General features: G+C 36.2%; 1 protein-coding gene across 7 annotated transcripts in view; it reads right to left on the minus strand.

The window, feature by feature from the left end:
* LOC150102659 (serine/threonine-protein phosphatase 2A 56 kDa regulatory subunit gamma isoform-like) overlaps positions 1-26,632 on the minus strand; it is a 315,572-nt gene that overhangs the window by 110,150 nt on the left and 178,790 nt on the right. The gene's annotated exons all lie outside the window — the stretch shown is intronic.

Raw genomic sequence — 26,632 nt, forward strand, 5'->3', positions numbered from 1 at the left:
ATTTAGTATGAATAAATTTCTTTGTCTTTTAACCCAAAATACATGTCTGATCATTTAAGTCAATGCACCACCTGCTATAATTATTGAACCTGCATATATAAGAAGCGCGGGAGTTTAAGATAGGAAGCGGTTATGATTATCACTAATTTGCTGCGGTTAAAAGCAAATTAGTAAGGGCTTGAGTAATTCTGATAGTTTTGGAAATTGTGATAATCTGTGAATCATATCTCTGACAAGAAATTCTTTCTTGTATAGGAATTAAGATGGTGCAGCTAAACAAATAAATTATCTTAGTTCCGAAAAGGATTTGATACCAGATTTTCAATCAGGGAGAAATTGGCTCTAACTTGAGGCATTCTCTTTGTTTGAGTTTTGCCCACAATTCTAAATTTAAAGATAGGCTACAGAAATTTATAGAAAGATCGCAGCGGATAAGAACTTAATTGGAGTTTTAAAGAAAGACAAGAATTTTTAAATAGCAAGTACGAGAGATTTAAATTAAAGATAATATACAAATATTACAAAGGACACAACATATATAGATGTTACATCAGCATGTTGCACATCATTTTTACCAGGCATAGGAAGTTCATTCCATCTATCATGTGCAGGTAACTTTCAATAAAATGAAACACCAAGCTATTGGGTTGCATTATTGGTAGTTGCAATGCAGTGTCTATGATGCACCAAACAAGATGCAGTTGTACTCTCGACATTCCTAGGGACGTATGTATAAAGACAAATGGAGGCCTGCTGCTGTTTATTGAATATTAGAATGGAATCCAGAGAGGACCTCAGTAGGTTTGAAAGTGGCATGATTATTGCAGCCAAGCTGGCAGGGGCACCTGTGACCAGAACAGCTGAAATTGCACATGTTAGTTGAAGAACATTATCTAAGGTTATGTCAGCATGACAGTCAACAAGACAAAAATCACCAGCGAAATGCAATAGTGGACTAAAGCGCTTACTGCAAGAGATGGCCATCCGAGCATTAGTGCACTGTACCACAAAAAATAGGAGGGCTACTGCTAAGCAATTGTGAGAAAACCATTACAAAAACTCTGTGCCAGGAACTACAAAAAGTTGGATATCACAGTCAGGTTGCCTTGCATAAGCACTTTATCACTTCCATCAACACATATAATCAGGTCCAGTGGTGCAAAAATCACATGCAGTGGACTACACAATAGTGGAAGGATGTAATTTGGTCTGATGAATCCATGTTCACACATTTTGCTGCAAACAGACAAATGCGTGTCTGGCATCAGCCGAAGGAAGTTTACCAGGCAGAGTGCTTGTTTCCAACTGTGAAAGGTTTTGGTGATTCTGTAATGGTATAGCGCATGGTTCGGGTCCACTCGTACTGGAAAGCAAAGTGGATGCAGCGTGTTATCTTTCAATCATAAGTGTTCATCTTTATCCCATGTTGACACACTTTTCTCCTATGTGTCGTCGTCGTCTGGTAGCATCTTCTAGCAAGAGGGTTGCAGCAGATGAGCAGCTCTTCTCCATTTCTCTCTGTCTGTCGTTCCATCATTCTTAAACCAGTCCATTCCACGAAGTCATTAAACCACTCTCTAGTTGGTCTTCCGCGTCTTCTCTTCCCCTCAACTTTCCTTTGTAATATAGTAATACATTTTTTTGTAATTTCGCTATATAAGTTCTACTTTGCATTTGTCTACATTCTGTAGCATAGAATAATCCCTGATATTTAAAACATCAAGGGGATTCCCCAAAATTCAACTTTAAAGACATATGCACCATACTAGAAAATGATAATTATAATGGAAATGCCCCTTTTAACAGAACTGAATTCAAATAGAAATTTTAAAAATAAGCACCATTTGAACTGTGTTAAATCAAAATATACAGCATAAAAATAGAATTGCTTGCTTTTGTTTTCTAAACCATGTTATTTTGAAATAGTGTAAAAAAAAAGCTGTGTAAAAAGAGAATTAGCTGTATGTGTGTGTGTGTAATTTATTTATCCCCCCCCTGCTTATTTTGAACCATATACAGGAGGAGGACAGATATGAGGTTGAAGATGTGGTTGTGGAAGGAGATGGTATGGAATACATAAAGGTGAGGATGAGACAGCTATGAATGGCAATCAGCCAGGTCAAAGAAATGGGAGTGACTCTGATCCTGACCAAAGAGAGACAGATATGGTATAGCAGCTACCACATGTTTGTATATAAATGTAATGAGTATTCAAAATAAGAGGGCTGATTTTGTTGCATTAATTGAGTCAGTGTGCCCAAAGGCAATAGGTATAAGTGAAACATCACTGTCTGAGAATGATATGATGTCAGGAATAGAAATGGAAGGATATACAATTTTCTGGAAGGATAGGAAGGTGCAAAGAGGAACTGTGTCCACAAAGTGTAGGAGTTACTAGTACATGTGCAAATTTTGAATCTGTGTGGTGTGAAGTTAAAATTAACAGCCTAGTATATCTGATAGGATGCTGTTTATAGGCCAGGGAATGTAGAGAATACTAATTGTGAAATGTTTAGGCAAATTAGTTGGGCATGTTAAAAGAAGTTGATCCTGATAGGAGACTTTAATTACAGGAATATTGAATGGAAAGAGAAGATTAGTGTATGGGAACAGAAGAGTAAGTTTAATGAATTCCTGAGGGATAAATATCTAAAGCAGCATGTGACCAGAACAACTAGAGCCTTTGATGTTTTGGATTTCACAAAATGTAGTTGTTAATGAGATATTAACACTGCTACCAGTTGGTGAGAGTGATAATGAGATACATGTTTGGGAAGTGGTAAAACGAGAAAGGTTACAGCCAAAAAAAAAAAAAAAAAGATATGTGTGAAGGTGGATGACCATGGGAAGCTCTGTAGTCAACAAGCCGCAATATGTTTGGTAGATGTGTGTGTGCAGTAAAAGATACTGACAGTGAATGGAAATGCATAAGGCAGTATCTGACACATGCAATGAATAACTGCATACTAAGGTTTATGCAAGTAAAGAGAATAGGAGAGAAATGGATGAACAGTGAAATCAAGAAAGTTGTGTTGCAAAAGAAAATGTTATGGTGGAGGTACAAAACATTGGTGGTGATCAGAGCCACAAAGAGCATATAAAGTGCAGGCTACGAAGATGACAAGCACAGTAAAGAATGAAAAGGTGTAGTATAAGATGAGATTGGCTGGTCAGGCCAAGTTTAATTCAAGGGAATTCTACTATGGCAAAGAAGAGGAACAGTAATTATTGCAGACTGACACTGACATATAGTCATGACAGCATAGTGGCTGTTGCAGAGGATATTGTGGAATTACTCATGAACACTTTATTAGCATATACCATACTGGTGCAAATATGATGTGCAATATGTAGAAGGGAGGCAACTATTAGGAGAACTGTAAGTGACAAAATAAGATCAATGCCAGGTATTAATTGGGTTAAATATTAATAAGGCCATGGGGAATGGATGACATTGCCGATTTTTATGTGCCAACAAGACGTTTTCAATTCTTGGTGATCTTGTGCACAAAGGCTCTCCACATTCCACTTGGCCTCTTGTTCTTTCTTTCAGCAATTCTAAGCTCAAGTTGGTAAGTTCTTTTATGTTGTCCATCCAACTGTTTTATGGTCTTCCTCTTCTTATTTCCTCAATCTTCCCTAACCTAACTGACTTTTCCAATGATTCATCAGCTCACATAATATGTCCAAAGTACATCTCAACATCTATTTAGCAATCTTCTTATTGGTCATTCTTGAAGTCCATGGGATTCTTAATAGTCTGCCCTACACCCATAATTCAAATGAATCAATTTACTTTCTGTTTTTCTTAATAATCCAGCTTTCACATGCATACATCACTACTGGAAATACAATTGCTTTAACAATTCTAACTTCTGTAGCCTAACTCATACCTCTATCTTTCATAATTTTTGTTAGGTTTAACATAGCTTTTTTTTCCCCCATGACTATCCTTCTTTTAATTTCATTCTTCCCGTTTATTATCACTTCTGATTGCGGATCCCAGTAAATCATAATTCAGCAATTTCTGTTTTATTTCCTTCTATTATAAATTCATTTAAATTGCCAGAAGCCATCACTTTTGTTTTGCTGATGTTTAAATTAAGCCCAGCTTTGTTACTTTCCGTCTTAATAACAGAATCAACTGCTCCAGATCTTCCTTAGTTCCTGCTTTAAGGGTTGTATCATCTGCATATCATAAATTATTTTTCTGCCACCAATCTTAATTCCAGCTGTATCTTTGTCTAATTCAGCCATTCTCATAATATATTCACTATTCATTATACAACCCTGTAGTATCTCTTTTTCTACTCGAATACTGTCTGTTTATCTAAAGACTGTTCTTACTGAAGCTCCTTGGTTGTCATACAGCTCTCTCTCTTATCAAGAGAATTAGATGTTCAGGTATTCCCATTGATCTCATTACAATCCACAGTCTGTTGCAATCCATGCAATCAAAAGCTTCCTTATAATCAATAAAACAGAAGATACTTCCTTCTCTGAAATTCTCTTGTTCTTTCCATAATCCATTTCATATTTGGTATTTGGTCTCTAGTCCTACATCTCTTGAAGCCTGCCTGTTCTTGTGACATTTCTCTATTCACATATGGCCACAACCTTTGTTGGATCACTTTCAGCATAACTTTACTTGTATGTGAAATTAAAGCGATGGTGCTATAATTCTCATTATCTCTAGGATTTGATTTTTTTGGAATTGGGATGAATAATGATGTTTTCTAATCTCTAAGCCAGTATATTTTCTTTCAAACCTGTTGACAAATTTCAGTCAATACACTCCACCACTGACACTCCATCAGCTTGAGGAGCTTTTTCTTTTGGCAGCCGTTCCATTTGCTGATATTTCACTTTTTATTATCATGGGTTCCTCAACAAATTCTCTCCTTTCAAATTCTCCTTCAATATTACCATCTTTCTTGCACAAATCCTCTGCATACTCTTTGCATCTTTTTTTTCACTGCTGCTTCTTCCATCAGACATTTTCCCAAATTACTTTTTTTACAACTGGTAATCTAGGGATAAACATGGATGGCATATCACCATGTATTTTTAAGGAATGTACACAACGGTTAGCAATGTCCTTGGCCTGGTTATTTAATTAAAGTCTTGCAAGTGGGTAAGGTTCATAAAGGGTGGAAAGAAGGTAAAATGATACCACTCCATAAGCATTGTTCTAGAACAGAAGTTTCTAGTTATAGGCCAGTCCATATAACTGCAGTTATAGTCCAGGGGTTGGAAAGATTGGTTAGGCTATATACTATATATACTATATACTGATGGATATAGTATTCTTTATGGTGGTCAGCATGAACTTGTAAAGTGTAGGTCTTGTTTTAGCAAATTTACTTGCATTTTATGATAAGGTAATGATTGTGTTAGATAAGGTATAATCATGTACAGGGATATTCTTGGACTATGCAAAAGCATTTGATAGATTATAACCACATAATAAGTTGATATATAAACTGCGAAGGGTGAAAATAAATAGTATAGTGGTTAGATGGATTGGCGACTGACTTTCTGAACGATACCAGCAAGTTGTGTATAACGAAGCAGTTCTCAAAAAAGGAGGATAACCAGTGGTGTGCCCCAAAGTTCTGTTCTTGGGCTCCCTACTGTTTAACTTGTTTGTAAACAATTATGTATAATTATCCTCAACTTTGCATCATCAGCAAACAACTGCAGATATAAAGTTGGGGATAATTATAAGTAGCACTGTTGATGTTAATTCCACAAGCATTGTTCTAGAACAGAAGTTTCCAATTATAGCCCAGTGTGTAACTGCAGCAGTTTTGAATAGACTTGAACAAAGGAGTGGGGGGGGGGGGTATTTTTAACATTAAAGAAAGGAGGTGTCGTATTTTAGAGTGGAGAAATGTAAGGTTGTATTGTATTGATGGAAGTGGATGGGATTCGAGATTTGGTAGTGATGGTTAAATGAACTTTATAAGCATATTACAAGCAAGCATTGCATAGACTGCACATCGTAGTGCTGCTATGACCTGAAGTACATTAACATGCAAGGATAAGGAGGTGGTTGTAACACTGTATAAAGCACTGATCAGACCACACTTGGAATATTCTGCTCAGATTTGGCCACCTGGTTTCCATTTTGATGTGGAAACATTGGAAAAGGTCCAGAGAAGGGTGACTAAAACAATGGTGGCAATGGAGAGAGGTTGAAGAAATGTGGATAGTAGTTTAACAGATTAGAGGAAAAGAGATGATATGAAAGACATTTAAGTTACTGAAGGGATTTTATTGGATTAATCCAGAGAGCATTATACAAAGAATAGAAGGCAAGAGGAGAAGAACAAGAGGCCATTCCAGGAAGTTATGTAAAAGTGTGGTAAAGAGATGTTAAGGATTTTAAGAATCTAGATGATAAATATACTATCTATCAATAATTGTCTGGACACTTTAGCAATTTACAATTGATACAGCAGACGAACCCTAATATCAGGTATGTCCTGGCTTTGATCATCTCCTGCACCCTTTGAGGAAGGCTTTCCACCAATGTGCAGCAGACATCAGTTGGAATTTTTCTTCATTCCTCCATCAAAGCAGCACTGACTTCAGTGACAGATTGAGAGCATGCTGCTCTAACCTCAATCACAGCTCCAATTCATCCCATAGGCATTCGATGGGATTGAGGTCAGGACTCTACACAGGTCAAGGCACTTGCTTAACACTCATCTCTTCATACCATTCATAACAGCTGCAGCTTTGAGCATAGGGCATTGTGGTATTGATAGTAACACAGGTCCATTGCATAAAATCTTCACTGTGTAGACAGCACCTGATTATCCAGAATATCAAGGTACTGAGCTGTCTTCATGAGCAATGGACAACGACCAATGGTCCCACTCCAAACCAGTTGAATGCACCCTATGCCATTACTCCTCCACCACCAAACTTTACTGTAAGTACAACACACTGTGATAACAAGCGTTCGCTACGTTGCCTCCACATACACAACATGCTATGAAAATGGAAACAGGTGAACCTTGATTCATTGCTCCAGAGTACCATTTTCCACTGGCCAATTGTCCAGCTCACACGCTCTTTACACCAGGCCAGGATAAACCGTCTTGATTGTTGTTTGTGATGTTAGGCTTATGTGCAGTTGCCCTTCTGTGGAAACCCAGTAAATGGAGTTCTTTTTGAACAGTATTAGTGCTCACCATGGTGTAACTGGTGCCCTGGAACTCATCACAGGTGGTCTGTGCTGACTGTAGCCAGTTTTGCATGCCACCGGTTTTAACACCCCTGTCCCTCTGTTATTTTTTGCAGCTACCCTGGGTGTTTTCCTGCACTAGCGATACCAGAACATCTCCATTTGTTGATCACATCACTAACCACTGATTTTGGATGATCCAGTTGAGTGGCAGTGACACGTATGGACATGCCACCAATATGACAGCCCACAACGAGTTTACATCGTGTTGCCATACCACCTGTATTCAACTGCTAAGATGAAATACAGCCTCTTATTATCTGTACACTGGTTTTTAGGCTATTAACAAACCTGGAATGTTCCATAACTTCATATAACTGGGGTATCTGGACAATTATTGATAGATAGTGTCTGTTGTCAGTTGAATGAACCTCCCAACAACAACATTGCTAACTCCATGGAGGGTTAATAATAATATACTGCTGTTATATGGTTAGAGAGCTTATTGGCATTTTCATTAGCACTCATATCATCGCATAGACATTGGTTCTTGAATCACTTTGAGCTTTTGTTCTATTTTATCAATATTTTTTGTTAGAGAAAGTTTTCTCAAGAGAGGCATAAGGGTGCTTTTTACAACTGTTAACATGTATGATGGGGTTTAAAAATTCTTTAAAGGAGGGGAGGCACAGGGGACAAAAAAATGGTTCACTGGTGCCTATTCTCCAATCTTTGTACAACTATTGACTTAAAGTTTGTTGTTATGGCACTTCACATGATTAACTGTTTTATTATTATTACTGTTAAGAGAGACCTGCAGGGAGTCAGGGACTCATCGAGAGAGGCCACATACTACACTCACCAACTATCATACTTATTCTTGAATTCATTCACACTGTATACATTCACAACATCCATTGGCAATCTATTCCAATCATGCATCACCCTTTGAGAGTAAAATCTAGCCCCATCCCCTTCTTAGAGGCATTCATCTCAGCTTCCAAGGATACCCTCTTTTCCTTTCCTCACTCTCCATAAACTGAAAAATTCAATCAATTGGAATCCTGTATGACCCTTTCTGAATTTTTTAAGTTTCAATCATATCACCTCTCTTTCTCCTGTTTGCTAGTCTCAAGTCTACAAATTCTCAATCTGTCTTCATAATCAGTATTCAACAATCTGATATCATTTTTAACACTCGCCTTTGCACTGTCTCCAATATATCAGAATCACATTGAAAACCAGGAGACCAGACCTACGCACAATAGTCTAAGTGAGGTCTTATCAAGGATTTGTAAAGAGGTAAAATGACATCCTTATCTTTACATGTGAACATTCATTTCAGCATTGCAATTACCTTTTGAGTTGTATTTGCAATCTTTGTTACATGGCCATGGACTTCAACTTCCTGTCTACTAACACTCCGAGATCTCTAGACTCATCAGTTTTTTCTAGCATAATCCCACCAATAAAATATAACATTGGATTCCCATGCCCACAATTCCAGCCTATTCAAATCATTCTGCAAATACTGCATATCAGCAGCATTCCTGGTTATTCTACTTATCTTTGCATCATCAGCAAATAGCTGTACATCGCTTGTCAAATCTTTCCCAATTTCAGATTGAATAACAGTGGACCAAACACGGATCCTTGTGGCACCACTGGTTACCTTAAATCTTGCAGACTCACATACCCCATATACCACTTTTGGATATCTGTCAGTCAGTCATCCTCTTATCCACACTAATATTCTATAATCCAAACCCATATTCTCCAATTTATGCAACAGTCTACCATGCTGTATTCTGTCAAAATCCTTAGCAAAATCCAAAAGTATCCATTCCCCTTGTCTAGTTCAGTGGTAACATTGTTATAGAATGTGAACAAGCTGCTAAAACATGATCTTCCCTTAGTAAGCCCATGTTGCTCACTGCAAAGTAGAGATTCACTGTCAACCCATTTCTGAATGCGAGACCTAACCAATTTTTCAAAAATTTTCACCACCATTCCTGAGATTCTACTAGTCGATAGTTGGATACATCAGTCTTTGCACCGCCCTTGTGTAATGGAATTACCATACATCTTTCTATTCCTGCAGAATCTTCCTTATTCTGAGACATATTAAACAGCCTGATCAAAGGAATAACCAGTTCGGTTGAACACTCTTTTAGTTACTTTTTGATAATCAACCACTAACTAAACACTCATTTGGTTAGTGATTGATTGTCTGTCTGTCGTAGTGATACCCAAAGTGTTCCAATGTCACTGGGCTTTGTTGCCACCATCTTTGCAAAGTGCACTAGGCAAGGTTTGATTGAGGAGCATTGCGTGCAGGTACTTATTCATAGCGCTGATATAAAAATAATTTTTTTTTATTGAATGCTCAGGAGTAATTACAAATTTGTTGGAAATCTTCACATCTCAAAAGAACTATTGCTGTACTTCTATTTGGTGTTAAATACCACCTACTGGTTTAAACAAGGCTAAATATTTTTACATCTCCAATTTCCACCTAACATGTTAAAACATATTGTATTGGCAAATGGAGAAGAGTTCTGCTCTCTAATCAACAGTTTGTAAATGCTTTGGGTTAATAGCTCAATTTCATCACCCAATGTGAGACCAATCACCTTGCTTAATGAGGACCATCCGGCTTGAAAAAGTTCCATTTGGGTCTCTAGAGCAGGCTTACCATATTACCTAACTCATAAATAACAACAGAGAAGAACTGCATCCTTGTTTTAATTATCAAGCATAGGCAAAGGAAAGTTTGCATATGCAATATATTCATGATTATATGAATATATCCATCACTAACTTATATATGGAGGCACATGACCACATCAAATTGCTCTTGTATCCAATAATGCACAACATACTTCCTTTCAAATGTATATATTATAACACATGTTGGGAAGAGTCAGGTCCTACCAATGAGACTTCAGTAAAGTTCAGTAGTGACTCTTCTGATAATATATAACAATATGTATATTCAACAAGAAGTGTACTGTGCATTATGGAATACTGAGGCAATCTGATGTGAAGCCTACCTCCATATAAAAGTAGCCTGGTCATGAAGACACTTCATGTGTGATCTATTGTTTGCTCATGCTTGGTTAAAGGATTAAAATAAGAATGTAATTTCTTATCAATTATAATTTGCTGTGTAGCAAATTGGAAAAACTTTCTATAACTAACCCATAAGAGGCCGACACAATATGGGTCAGATTTCCAAAAATCTGCATCTATTCAATTATTCGAACTACCACAAAATGCTTTGAGACTTAAAAATCTAGAAAAGAGCAATACCTAGATGGTATCAGGTGAAAATAATTAAAAATTATTTCTAGATTTGTCATAAATTATGACAACATGATTATTAAAAAGAAGCATGTCATTATCTATCATTATAAATTATAACAAATTTATCTCTAACTGAATTCTCTTATGCAGATGTTAAAAATGGCTTCAACACCATTTTGTATATTGTTGCATGCTTGGTCATTTGGATGATCCTTGATAAATCCATAAACATTTATTCAGCTGGATCCCCGATATATTAACCTTGCTAAGTCTATTATCTCTTTCAATATTTAATTTTTCATCTGCACTAAAAACTCTGGCTTAACAGTGTAGGGAGAACATGAAATCTTCTACAGGTTCAACTACTCAGAATTCTTTTCTTATTTCCTGTTAAACTGATTTAAGATCAAATTATATTCCTGTGCATTCTTCAATTATAACTACTAAATGTTTGTTTTTGTTAACTCATGCATAACCTATGTACTGCTCTTAAGATGCCATTTACACTAAATAAATAAATAAACAAACATATCAAAAGATATCATGTTCATCAATCATAAATATTGACTTCACTATCTTCCCATAATTTATCAATTATTTGCTGTAAGGTAATGTGTCTTGGCAATTACTATTTGGCTTCAATTCAGCTTGTTCTTCACCGGTTTTACTTATAATTCTCACATTCAGTTGTATTTCCCTTTTTTTTTTTATAAAATTGGCATGATGAGAGCTCTTTGATCTGGGATTGGATGATGGAGGAGTTATCCGCAGCAAAACTTCTATATTCACCTTCAACATTTCATTCTCATAGGATCTAATTCAACTGTCTTCCACTTCTCTGATATCTGATTATTTATTTTCTATCGCAAGTATTGAAAGCTACTCATGAATTCATTCATGAGTAACTACTCCATACATACTGAATATATGCTGCTTAGAAAGAAGTCAACAAACATCCCCATGGGAAAGGTGCATCATGCCACGTAACAAGTCACATGTTTGTAGCCAGTAAAAATTGGAAGAATACGATTTATTTTATTCATTCGTATGACGTTTCCTCCCTTTTCTCCTCTGTCCCTATTGGGGTGAGTATTTATGGCTGTAGAACCGGGTGTGTTCATGGGGCCGGTTTGCCTGCTTGCGGGATGAAAAACCCCAGATAAACTGGGAGGGGAAACCCTGCTGTCCATGCCCAAGATCGGCTAACTTCGCTATGGCTGAGAAAGATCCTTAAGCTCCTCACATCATTGAAGGGAATCGAACCTAGGACACTCCTTCCCCAGGTATATGGTTGCGAAGTGCATAGCCACTAGGCTAACCATGCGGACAAGAAGAATACGATGCGCCCAAGTCAATACAACTGTGTCTGGGTGAAATGGCTGTGAGAAGGGAACTAACAGAGCTCAAAAGAGGCCTTATGATAAGATGCCATGTTACAGGCTTATCTGTTCTGCAAACTGTTGACAAATTGAGCCATCCAAGGTAAACAATCAGTGACACCATAATGGGATGGAAGTGCAGGGAGTCAAATGCAAATGTTACCTAGTGGACAACCCACCACACTCACTGAATATGACAGTAGGTTGCTATGAAGGATAATAATTAAAAATGCCATTCGTTGACTGATACACAATGCGGAGTTCTGGGCATTGACTGGAACATGAATCATCACTCCATAACACAGTGCGTTTCCAAGGTGGGATTGCTATATGCAAGCACCACATTACCTGAAACAACATGCAGCGTTGTCTTCAGTGGTGCAGAGAGCATTAACAGTGGGACATGGAAGCTTGGAAAGCTGTGCTGTGTTATGGAGTGATGAATCACATAACACCCTCTACGTAGCAGATGGATGGGTGTGGCAGATGCCTGGTGAATGTCTCTTACCAAAGTGTATAACCTCCAACTATGAAATTCAGAGGTGGCAGTGTAATGGTATGGTTGTGTTTTTCCTGGTATGGCCTTGGACTTGTGTTTGTACTCTGACTGTACTGACTGGCCTTAGAGAGTCCTGATCTCAACTCTACTGAACATCTCTGAGATGAACTGGAGCATCTACCCCGCAACAATCCAAGACCTCACATGCCTACAGGAAGAATGGTCCAAATTTCCTTGATTGCTGTCATCAGTGTTGCCAATTTAGCTTTTTTGGAGTTAGATCTAGCTCCTTTTTTTCTTCCCTAGCTCTAAAAATTTTAATCTACCACCTAACTCCATCGAGCTCCTTCAGACCTAGTTTCAGCTCTTTTTAGTTGTTTTTATAACTTACTGTTAAAGAAATGTCTTAAAAGTTTTCCAGATGTTTGCATTTGATAAAGAATTTTATTGTACATTTGGTGCGAGCATCATACACGTTTACCCCGCAACAATCCAAGACCTCACATGCCTACAGGAAGAATGGTCCAAATTTCCTTGATTGCTGTCATCAGTGTTGCCAATTTAGCTTTTTTGGAGTTAGATCTAGCTCCTTTTTTTCTTCCCTAGCTCTAAAAATTTTAATCTACCACCTAACTCCATCGAGCTCCTTCAGACCTAGTTTCAGCTCTTTTTAGTTGTTTTTATAACTTACTGTTAAAGAAATGTCTTAAAAGTTTTCCAGATGTTTGCATTTGATAAAGAATTTTATTGTACATTTGGTGCGAGCATCATACACGTTTCAAATGCATAATGACTTCAGTCAGTCAGTCAGTCACGTGGCCCAACAGTCTGCCATTTTGTTGCCTTAAAGTTGATAGCACCACTACAAGTTAGTCTTTGCACAGTGTTCTGCTTAATAGTTATGATAGCAAGTGGGAAGTTTTCAAAGACTGATCGTAATATGTTGCAAAGAGTTGTATATCCTTCTTCAAAAATAAGCAAAGAGAAAAATAAAGCTTACAAGCAAAAATTTAGGAGGGAGTGGTTGCAAATGGGAATGTTTAGTAAATGGTTGTGTGAAGTTCCTGGTGAAGCTACAAAAAAGCCACTGTAAGTTTTACAGATGTGATATAGCTGCTAAATATTGTCAGCTTGTAAAGCATAGCAAAACTAAGAAACATCTTTCTGCAGTTCCATATAAGGTTTTCTGCAGTTCCTATTACAAATATGCTTCTGAAAAGGTCTGATGAGACTGCGAACTTTGAAGGTAGGTTAGCATTATTTCTTTGTTGTCATTTATTATTCAACAGTTGCGATGATTATCTATTAGATCTATGCAAAAATATCATCCCAGACAGTCAAATTATGCCAAAGGTAAAAATGCACCGAACCAAGTGCTCTGTAATTGTAATTAGATGTGCTCTGTAATTGTAAAGAACATTCTAACAATAAAAATCTCATTGCAATTGGTACAGACAATGCCAGTGTTATGGTTGGTGTTAATAATGGCATTTATGAACAACTGAAGGCATATATTCCCTCCTTAATTTTAATCAGATGTGTATGCCATTCATTACAACTGGCAATGTCTCGCAATTGTGCAGAATCTCTCCCACAATAAACTAGAATTTTTAGTTGCCGAAACGTATAAGTAGTTTTCACATTCTTCTTCAAGACAAGCAGCATACAAAGAGCTGTATCGAACTATCAACAAAAATGATGCTCCTCTGAAAACTGTAAGCAACTGTGGAACAAGGTGGCTCTCCATTGAACCTGCAGTAGACAGAATTTTCAGCAAGTGGTTGGAATTAAATACTCACTTCGAAGTCATGAGTATGACTGAGAAATGTTACAAAGCTCAAATTTTTGTGGGAGATGTACAAAGATGAAAGGAATCTGTTGTACCTTTTATTTTTGCATCCTGTTCTAGTTTAAGTTTAGCAAGTTAACAAAATTTTCAAATCCAACAGTGCAGATAAGATGAGATTATTTTAAGACCTTTCTTGTTTGATTCACTCTATTGCTAGTGCTATGTTAGTGCTACCATCATCCACAGTTGACCCTCTAGAGTCAGAGATTGATGACGATTTGGATCCCAATCCAAATCTTGGTTACAGATTTGAAAGAAAAATTTCAGAGTTGATGATACAAAAGAAAATAACACAAAATGATGAGCAAAATCTTAGAAGTAGAGCAAGACAGTTTTTACTTCGTCTCTTCAAACAGCTTAAGAAAAGGTGGCCTGAAAACTTGAATATTTTAAGAATGATGTCTTCTTTTTCTGTTGACAATACCCTAAAACATATAAAAGAACCTGTTATCTCATCTTAGAAATAACGCTGAAAAGAGAAAAACATGTTGCTGCTGTGAATACCAGTACGATACTATCCACTTAAATAAATGGACAAATATAGAAAACAGTGAGCTATTCTAGACTGAAGTACGAGAATACAAAGATGCATCTGGAATGAATCCATTTAAAGAAATTGCTCAGTGTGCAATAAATTTATTAATACTGCCAAATTCTAATGTGGAAATTGAATGAATTTTTAGTTCCATGAATATAGTTAAAACTAAATTAAGAAACAAGATGGAATTGCCAATGCTGACAGCTATTTTGTCAGTCAACTATGACCTCAGGATTAACAACAAGTGTTGGACAGACTATCATTTACCAGCATCTACACAAAATAATATTGGAATGATGGCCACATATAATAAAGCTGAAAATCTAAGTTAAAACGTGGGTGAATTTAAGTGCAGAAGACCACATGATGGAAGATGTATTCAGCCACTTATATGCAAGTATCACTTCAACTTGAATAAAGTAAGTAATTTAAAAGTATCAGCTACTACTTTTAAAATTTTATCTTCAAATTTTTATTTTTAACTCCTTTTTAGCTCTTATTTTTTAAGATTTAGCTGTTTTTAGTAATTTTCATTTAGCAACACTGGCTGTCATATGTTGGTGGAAAGTATGCCCCATAGGATTGCTGCTGTCATCACAGTGAAAGAAGGTCCAACGTCTTATTAACGTGAGTGGCATGGCTATTTGTTCCTCATACTATGGTGTCTGTTGACTTCTTTCCAGGTAATGTAAATACATCATCAAAATAATCAAAATAAAAAATACATAATCAAATCCCATACATCAGATAACTGCTTTATATATCTAGATTATCCATAGTTTCTGTTTTTGTATCATCTTTACAACCTCTAATACTTTTTATTGACTCTTCTCTGTTCCAAGCTTTTTAAGAAGTGTCCTTCACTTGCCTCCTTAATCTTAATAATTTACAATCCTTTCAAAATCGTGTACAAATTTCATTTAGACACTGTAACAAAAACTTAATTTTCAAGCATTTTTTTGTAAATTTTCAAACAGATGACAAGCTTGCTATATGATTTATTGTTTCATAGACTGCTTTAACTTTTTCTGTCCACCATGGAGTTAAAAAAAAAAAAAAAAGTTTGCCAATGGGTTTCTAAGACGTGGTTCTTGTTTTAAATTCTTTAAACATCTATTTCATTTGGTGTGAAATAATAGTTGTATATTTGAGTCTACAGTTCAGATATAGAAGTTGTTCAACACTAATTCTTTTTAAAACTCTAGCATATATTTTTCTTTTCAATGGGATACTTATTGTTTCTTGCTGATTACTATCAGCAAGAAAGTGATAGTAGTTTTCCATTTCAAATCTGTACATTCTAATTTCTTGGATCAATCATAATACATCACTATCAACAGTAACATAATAAAATGTTTTGATTATCTCCATGAGTTTAAGCATATTTTTATGATGGAAAATGTGATCATAGCATTGTTTAAAGGTAAATCCATGTCCTGATCAAAAATATAACAGGCAATTGCCTTTATTGTTAGTTCTCCCTTTTTTTTTTCAAATTTTCTAAAGCATATCTAAGTGTATGAGATTAATTTTCTGCTCAGCTGTTTAAGTTGCAATAGCAGTTCCTCTAATGATATAAAAATTCTTCTCCTCTAATAGAGCCTTCTGTTGCACCCTGAGTACAATTATTACTGTTCATTTTTCCATTTTAAAACCTGTCTTTATATCCACTTGACATCAGTTCCTATTCAAGAAAATTTTGATGTTTAATTTTAAATACTACAGCTAGGAGCTAACCTATCTTAGTATTCTAATATCAATAACACCAATTACATCAACATGTTACATCTCTGTTAACTCCTTGAAACAATTTGGTTGTAACTTCATTTGTTCAGCACTGAATGGGGTACATAATGGTTCTCTACATTCTTTGTATTTGGAGGTCTCCTCCCAATTATCTATCTTTTTCCTTAAGAATGTAATATTTAATAATTTCACCTCTTCCTGAATGCTTCTTATATATGCCTTCCATCAATTCTACTAAGGTTGTTCCATTAGATGACTTCACTGTTCAACTCTAGTTTTCTGAACATTGTTGTATAATTATATAAACAGACATATATACCATAGTAAAAAAAAATTATTTATCAGACAATTCTAGTTCTGATGAAAACAGTGAAGGCTGTTTTGTCCACGAGTTGTATAACTGGATAATCAGATAACATGCATCAGTCAGCATTACATCTGATTGTGTTTATTATTACATTATTATTTGACACCTCCAGAGAGTCCAAGAACTCATCGAAGGAGGGCACCTTCTCTACAGCTCTGTCTCCACCACTCAATCAACCAACACCATCTACCGCTGACCACCACCACTATTTTTTCCATAGACAATCACAAACGTCCATGCCCATGGAGGGATTCGAGCCTACAGCCTTTTGGTTGGAGAGCAGATACACTAACCACATGGAAAGCCAGACCGGCAAACATTTCCTCTAGTCGTCGACCAGATTCGAAAGCAAGTCTTCCTTCGTGTGGACAAGCACCACATCCATTGAGCTATACAGGCTAACCAACTCAACTATACAGGTTATACCAACTCAATTTTTATGGAACGGTTCAGTTGGTAAAGTCTTGGTTTCAACATCAAATTCCTGACATTTACCCTCAAGGGGTGAACAGGATATGATCTTACATCAATAACATCATCACTAACTTCCTATCCACAATCTTCCTCCAAATCAATCTCTTACCTAGCAAGACTCCAATTATCATATAATATCATATCTTATATTTCTATCTTCTAAGGCACATTTTACCATATCAATCCACCTATATCTTGGTCTTCCTCTGGGTCTTTTTCCTGCCAACCTGGCAGAGAACACTTGTTTTGCTAATCTTTCCTCTCCTACTCTTTAAGTGACCATACCACTTGATATTAGCTCTGTTAACACATTTCTTGCTAACAATGTTAAGTTCTTTCCTAATGTCTTCGTTTTTAATGATATTGCCATTGATGCCATCTGTTCATGGACCTAATATTTCTCAGGACTCTTGTATCTGCAGTCTCTAGTTTTTGGTCAAGTGTTTTACTTGTGACCCAGTTCTCAGATCCATAAGTTAAAACTTGTTTGAACACTGTCTTGTATACAGCTAATTTAGTGCTTTGACTAATTCTGCTCTTATTCCATATAAATTTATTCAGTTGACTTCCTACCATACCAACTTTGTTGATTCTGTTGTCTATTTCCATATTTAATTTACCATCTTCACTAAAAATCGTGCCTAAGTAGCTGAAATGTTTTACTTGTTCTATAGGTTCAACATTCACAATGCAGTTGATATTTTCAATGCTTCTGCCTATTTTTATTGTCTTTGGCTACTTATTGCTGACCGTCATACCATATCTATTACAACAGTTATTCAATTTAGTCAGGGAATCTTGCAGACTAGTATCGGATTTATTTAGAAGTATAACATCATCTGTATAAAGCAAGAAGCTGACATTAACATCTACAATTTTGATATCAGGTTTAATGCCACTCTCCTTCATAATGTGATCCATATAGATAATGAATAACAGAGGGAATAATGCACATCCTTGTCTGACACCAGATTTAACATTAAACCATCTCCCTGTACTTCTTTCAATTTAAACTGCTGACTTACAACTCAAATAAAGACTAAGTATTGCTTAATATAATGCCCCATTAACACCATATAACTGTAGCATTTTGAATAGCTTCTCTCTTGGCAACTTGTCATATGCCTTTTCCAGATCTACACAACTCAAATACAGATCTTTGTTATATTACCATGATTTCTCAACTATATGTCGTAAAGTGAAGATCTGATCCTGACAGCCTCTATTTGGCCTGAATCCAGCTTGTTCTTCACCAAGCTTTTTGTCCCCAATCCTTCTCAACACCGTTTCTCAAGTATACTTGCATAAATCTTACCAGGTACACTCAGTAGGGAAATACCTCTGTAATTCTCACATTCAGTTTTATTTCCCTTTGTATGTGGGTAGGTACTATGAGAGCTCTACTCCAATCATCGGGAATTCGTCACTCTGTCCAGGCTTTCTGAACCATGCTGTGCAGCCCCTGTAAGACTTTTATACCTCCATACTTCAGCATTTCTGGTCCAATATTATCTATTCCTGCTGCCTTTCCACATTTCAAGCCTTTGATGGCTTTTTCTACTTAAAGTATGGATATGTATTTCTGGATGTATGCCTGTTGAGTGTTTTTTACCACAGTGCTATCACTGCTTGTTTCATTTAGCAATTTTTCAAAGTAATTACTCCATACTTCAAGGATATCTTTTTTCTCCAATTTTCATATCAACTTTATCATCTCTAATTCCTTTTACAGCTTTCAACAACTTCCAGAATATCTTGCCACCTTCTTGATATTTATTATCTATGTTCTTAGCAAAGTCTTCCCATGACGCATGTTTAGCTAGTTTTATACAGTGTTTACCTTTCTTACATTTGTCTCTATCTTCTCTAAGAGCACAAGCTAACTTATTTGCCACGAACTTTTGATATTCTATTTTCTTTGTAGGCATAGGTTTCTGTGGTTTAGCAGTTGAAAAGAAAAATTCCAGTATTGCGACCACATGTTTATTAAGATAGATAAAAATAAACAAACCTGACAAGTTTTGTATGTCATTTGACTTACATCTTCAGGGGTTAAAGGTAACTAAAAGTTTAAACACAAGAAATGAGAAATTAATCAAAATAGTCCATTCTATGATGTTATAGCCGTCTAATTGGTCATTAAATTAAAAAAATCGAATGCAGAATCTGTGCATGCTAAGTTTGAACAATGCTGGATGTTATCACGTTCTGTTGTTCATGTTCCTTGTGAAACAGTTTTTTTCAATATAAGACATGTTCGTTTTATGCCAGAGTACATTATGGCCAGTGGAAGTTGTGTGGGATGCTAGGCCTGATTTGTGTTCTCTCCTGTTTTTGCACATCTCTTTGGTGTTCGTTCATACAAATCTCTCCTGATCTTACCATCTGGCATATGTAGCAGATGCCACAGGAACAATGAATTTTATATACACCTGGTTTTTTTAAAGGGTGATGTGGAGGTTTTGAGGGATGTAGAAATCTTGATATTTTTTCTACCAGAAGAAAAGCAACTGTATTGTTATGTTTGATTAGTAATTTGGCCAATTTGTCTGTAACATTCTTGATGTATGGTAGCGTGATTGCATTCTTGAAATCTTGCTTTTGTGAGATGCTTGTAAGAGGTGTGTTGAGGATTTTCTTGATTATCTTAGGTTCAAAACCATTTTTTTCTGAGGATCTGTGTTAAATAATGTAATTCTTCATTTCTCTTTTTTTCTGTGCTGGAAATATTGCAAGCTCTATCCCTCAAGGTTTTTATTAAACTTATTTTTTGCCTGGGGTGGTGGTGTGAGGCTGCATTAAGAAATCTTGCTGTGCTGGTGGGTTTTTATAAATGGAGAAGGGTAATCTACCGGGTGATTATAAAATAACGTCAAGTGTTCAGAGCCCTCTAGCGAGTAATGTATTGGACAAAATACACCAATATTCGGTAGACGTACACAGTGGAACATGGGGATTCGATTTAACAAAAAAAAAAAAAAAAAAAGTACCAAAAGTCACCAACAGGGGAAATTTTGGCGCTGCCAAATTAATTTTAGTAGGTGTGACTAATGAATAACTAAATGGCAAATGAGAGGCAGCACACATCAATTTCATGATGTTTATTGTTAATTACAAATGAGGTTCAATATGACCACCATTCTGATGTTCCAGGAACTGCATACGGTGCACAACATTTTCCACAGTGGCTCGCAACATATCGGAATTGATTTGTCTCATGTGTAACGTTATTCGATCTTTCAAAGTTGGAATATCGGGTACATGTCCTTGATACAGTGCTTGTAAGAAATCCCCACAGCCAAAAGTCACAAGGATTGAGATCAGGCGATCTCGGTGGCCATGGCATGAGAAATGCACGACTAATGATTCTTCTGTCAGAGAAATGTTGTTGCAAAACACGCTGTACCTGAAGTCCAATGTGGGGTGGTGCACTATCTTGCATGAAGATGGTCAAATTGCGACATCCTCTTTGCTGCAATTGTGGAACCACAAAATTTTGTAGCATACTGGCATACCTGTTAGAATTGACGAAACAGGTCACTGGTCCATTTTGGCAATTTTCCTTGTAAAAGTATGGACCAATGATAAAAGATGTCGTAAATCCGCACCACACTGTGACTTTGGACGAGTGGATAGGCATCTGCAGACACACGTGCGGATTAGTTGCAGCCCAAATTCGGCAGTTGCATGTGTTAATGTCGCCATTCAAATAAAAGTGCGCTTCGTCACTCAATAAAATCTGCCACAGCCATGCATCATCCACTTCCATGCGTGCTAAGAATCTCAAAGATGAGTCGGATTTGTGTGGTCGCATCAACAGGGTACAATTCTTGAACATGACTGATTTTATAGGGGTAAAACTTCAACATCTGATGTAGGATTTTCCATACCGTTGTGTATGCAATATCCGTTTGCCGGGATATTGCTTGTGCACTGCTGGTACCCTGCACATTCGTCATCTCCTGTTCCACAATAGCAGTTGCAACTTGTTGGTGATTGATTGGTTTGCGTCCCCTGCCTACCTGCACTGCTAGAGTTCCAGTAGTTTCAAATCGCCGAATCAGTTTTCGTAAGTTTGTTACGCTAATCGGTCCTTTTTGTAAATTTTTCATACGCCGAAAATCACAAAGGCAAGCACTGGCATTATTGTTCTGCTGATAATAGAGTTTGACTAACAAAGCACGCTCACATAAGGTAAGACGCATCGAAAAGCAGTTCATCTACAAATGATAAGAAATCTCACAGGCTTTCCTTTTATTGCATGATCGCTCACAAGAAACGCAATAATGCAAATTAATGAATGTTACTCAGTAAACACACCAAAATTTCCCCTGTTAGCGACTTTTGGTACTTTTTTTTTGTTGAATCGAATTCCCATGTTCCACTGTGTATGTCTACCGAATATTGGTGTGTTTTGTCCAATACATTACTCGCTAGAGGCCTCTGAACACTTGACGTCATTTTATAATCACCCAGTATTATCTTTTTCACTGAATTCTATTAGGATATCAAGAAAAGGAAGTTTTTTATGTTCTTCTTGTTCCAAAGTGAATTTTATGTTGTTGTGTAGATTATTAAGATAATCTTTAAAAGCAGCGAGTTCCTCTGTTGTTCCTGGCCATATGATGAAAATATCGTCTACATAACGAAGCCAAATTTTCGGTTTTTTATGATAGTTGTTTAATGCATTATTTTCAAAATTTCCCACATATAGGTTAGCTAAAGCTGGAGAAAGAGAGAGGAGGAGGAGGAGGGCATTGCCAGTCCTCCTTTTTGTTCCCAAAATTAGTCTTGATACATGAAAAATGTATTTTTTATGCAATGTTTACATAGTTCTACAATGTCTGGTGGAAAAAGGTCTTCAAGGAGATTTACTGTTTCATTTCTGGGAACATTTGTAAAGAGGCTGACTACATCCAAACTTGTCAAGATGTGTGAAGGTTCGATGTATAAATCCTTTAACTTCTCAATAAAATGTGCACTGTTCTTAATGAATGATGTTGTTTTTCCTATGTGTGGTAAAATCATGCCAGTGAGGTGTTTTGCAAGATTTGAGGTTGGAGAGTCTCTTCCATCCACTATCGGTCTTAAAGGAGTATCTTTCTTATGAAATTTAGGAACTCCATATATCCTAGGAACTAATGGGTGTTTTGATGGTAGAGTTCTTTTTAGTTCTTCAGTCCAATTGGGTATATTTTTAAATCTAACTCAAACGACATACGAAACTTGTCAGGTTTCTTTATTTTTATTTATCTTAATAAACATGTGGTCGCAATACGGGAATCATTCTATTTTCTGTCTACATGGTTAGCCTAGTGGCTTTGCGCTTCGCAACCTTATGCCTGGAGAAGGAGTGTCCTAGGTTCGATTCCCGTCACTGATGTGAGGAGCTTAAGGATCTTTCTCAGCCATAGCAAAGTTAGCCGATCTTGGGCATGGACAGCAGGGTTTTCCTCCCAGTTTATCTGGGGTTTTTCATCCCACAAGCAGGCAAAACCGGCCCCATGAACACACACACCCCCAACTCGTCCCAATAGGGACGGGGGAGAAAAGGGAGGAAACTCCATATGAATAAATAAATAAATAAAATTCTATTTTGTTTTCCTTCACTGCCTCTTTAACTTCCCGTGTCCACCATGGAGTTCTCATTTTTCTATCCTTGCAGAAAACCTCACCACATGCCTCTCTGGCAGAATCAAAGTTTTTCTCCAGAGCTTGCCACTGAATCTCCAAGGTTTGATTTCTGTTCTCAAACTCTTTCATTTTTTGTTGAATAATGCTTGTGTATTTTAGTCTACAGTTCACATCTGAGAGCTGCTCAACTTTTATTCACTTTAAAACTTTCTTTACATGTTATTCTTTTCAATATGAAATTCAATTTTATCCTGCTCAAGAATAAATGATGATTACTTCCAATTTCAAATCCCCTGTACACTCTAGTGTCCTGCACCAGAGAGAAAACATCACTGTCAACAATAACATAGCCAATGAGACTTTTCTTATTCCTTGCCTCTTCTCTTCATGTGAATTTGTGCACATTTTTATGTTGGAACATGATGTTGGTAATAATCAGTGCATGCCCTGCATAGAAATCCAACAAGTATTTGCCATTATTATTAGCTTTGCTCTTTTCTCCAAATTTTTCCAAAACATTTTTGTATGTCTGACAATCATTTCCCACTATGATATTTAGATCCCCCAACAAGGACCAACTTTTCATTTTTCACTGTGTTAGTTGCTTTCTCTAAAGCCTGAAAAAATTCCTCCACTTCTATATACCTTAGGAGAGTGCTCTGTGGGACCATAGGGACAAACAAATCTCATTGTCCAGTTCCCCATTCTGATATTTGTCCACATCACTCTACTTGAGACTGCCTGCCATTCAAGAAGATTAACCTCTATTTAGTTGAATACTATGGCTACTCCTTTTCCTTGATTGTCATTGTCTGAATATAACATTTTGTATTTATTGCTCAGAAAGATCTCACCAGTTTTGGACTTTTTTTGTTTCAGTCATCCCTATTGTTGGATTCTGATTATGTAGATATTAGAGTAATTATTATTTGCTTCAGAATCCAACATGATCTTCCATCACAAAGGCTACATTTGTAAATATTATTTAATGTAAATAACTTAAATTATAATTTGATATCATGTAATTACCTTAATTATATCTAATATTTAATTGTTTAATCAAAGATATGTGTTAATAGTAATAAGATTCTGTATTAAATATTATTAAGCTATTTTATTTATTGTTATGTCAATATTATAAGAACTTGTATTTGTAATTTAACTACGCATTTATTGAAATGCAAATATTCTATTTATTCTTGTTTGTGAAAGTTTAACGTTAAGTAATAACTGAATATAGTCGTATAACCTTATGTAACGTTAGCGAAAATGTTTATGTTTATTTGTTGTCATGGAAACGCGTGAAATAAACGAGCGCGAGTGGAACAGAGCGAGGGCTGGAAAAAGAATAATAAAAAAATATAAGAGGTAACAAGAGAGAGTTGGGACGAAAACTTGGAAGTGAAAGGAAGCAAGGACATAAACTAGAGAAGTAGAAGTAAATGAAAGGTTCTTACGGGCAGGAGTTAAGAGGATAATTTTTATAAGTGAGCAAGGATGAAGTGAATTTTATAGTTAGCTGAAAGTGAAGCCAGCAGTAATAATAAAAGGGAAATTGATGCTGTAATCGGATAATATAAAAAGCTGGACGTTCAAGGAAGAATTCTGAATAAACCCAGTTGGTCTAGAATTGCGGCTTATTTCCGATTTGCCCTAAGGAGAACCGCACAGTGTTTTAATTAGTTTATGAGTGGTAACAAGGATAGTTGAAGTACCCTGCAGTCGATGTCTGGATTTCTGAAGCGCGATTGATGGTGTTTTAATTATAACTGTGGATAAGTCTTGTAGATGTGTTCTTAAGTGAAATAAAAATAATTTAAAAGTTTGCTCACAATGTATTTGATGTACTAGGAACTATTTCCGGTAAGGACTATCTTAGTGTATTATTTCAATGCTTGAAGAATTGAGTGTTAATTACGCTACGCTTAACCTAACCTCAACTGTGGAAACTCTTCGTGATTGAGAGTTGAAGTTAAGAATTGTTAGAGAGATATTTTCAACTATTAGTGCCTGCGATATTTTGAACTCATAGCATGACTGAGAAGTGTGTGAAAACTGATTAGATAGGAAGTTCTATTATATTTATATATGTGTAGGAACTTTGTAACCCAGAAGCTGAGAAAGTGTATGTGAAGGCTTGGAAGGTTGAACTAATGTGATTGACTTGGCTTAATGTTTGACTTGTTTTTATTGTTTAAATTAGAAGTAGAATTTATGTATGTGTTATATAGCTTATATTAAATGTTTGTTTTTGTTAATCAAAAGTTGTATTTTGCCTGAATCTCTTTTACTGCACCATTCATAAAATATTCGAACCAAAGCGGGTAAATTAAATAAGTCAAATTTACTTGGCCAGTATATATATTAAGGAGAAATAGTTGAGGGTTGATTTTTCTTCAATTCTTGAACTAATTCAGATATAGAGTGGTGCAGTCTTTAAATATAAATTTTCTCTATATTTGAATTAGAAACCAACTAGCAACTATTTTTAGGTTAAGAACATCGTAGTAAATAACATGTCGGATCCAAGGTACAGATTAAGACGAAGTAGGATCCAACACTATTATGTCGATCTGGTACTTGCTCCATTTCTTTGCCATTCAGGCTTCTTATGTTGATAGTACTGATCTTCAACTCTGGTGATGTTGAGTTGAGGTGTGTTTTAAGATTTGTTTCAGTAGCTGACTTTTCGCTGTTCACTGTGATTCCGTTGCAAAAACCATGGGGGCCTTGTTTAACCAGGTGATGCCCCAGCCGGCATAAAGTTATGTCGTGTTGTACCACCATTTAATACTGTGGTTTAAGCCAATAAGAATACAATTTGGTCAGCTAAGTCCCAAATTGCCAGCCCATCCTTGTTCATTCAGTATCCAAGTAGATACCTAACAGGGTGCACCACGAGAAGGTGAGGATTGGACATTAGGTCAGAAGACCTGGTTGGTTCTGCACATTCCTTTAAAGGCTATGTGAAAGTTTTCTCTCAGTTATACAGCTTTGACCCTTAAGTATCCCAGTCTTGGTTTATGTTCATTTATTCAGCATCCAAATGCTGAATGGGGTTCATGCTGGCTCTTTGCATTCTTTGTATGTGGTGGTGGTGTCCTTCCACTTATCTAGCTATACCCTTAAGAATGAAATATTTAATAATTTGCTCAATTACTAAATCAATTTATTTAGTCTGGTTAATTATATAGTCTATGCATGCACTCTCTCTCACACACACCGATTCCATTCATATATACAAGCACTATTCATATCTGCCTTTCTATAAGTATTTCTATGGATTCTGTTCTGATAAACTGATTTTTATAGTTCTACCTCTTTCCACCTTGTAAAAACAAAAGCAGTTGGCCAACATTAATTCCCAGTACAGTTTCAAACTTATCAATTAGTGTCTGTTATTCTGTATCATTCCATCTGCCTCTGTCTTCTGAAGCCATTCCATTCTTTCACAGTTTTATTCAACGATATCTCCAATTCTCAATCTCTATCTGTTCATGCAACATGAATAAATTCTTTCTTCTTCTTCTTACTAATGTCCACATCATGCACTGACATGTTGTAGATTTTTTAATGTCTAAATTGTAGGGTTAATGTTAAAAAAAAAACTGCCTATTTTATATATTTTTATTCAGTGCACATAAA

This window comes from Typopeltis vanoorti, chromosome 10 (assembly GCF_054136105.1).
Source record: "Typopeltis vanoorti isolate ZY-2024b chromosome 10, IOZ_Tvanoo_1.0, whole genome shotgun sequence".
Classification (NCBI taxonomy): domain Eukaryota; kingdom Metazoa; phylum Arthropoda; class Arachnida; order Uropygi; family Thelyphonidae; genus Typopeltis; species Typopeltis vanoorti.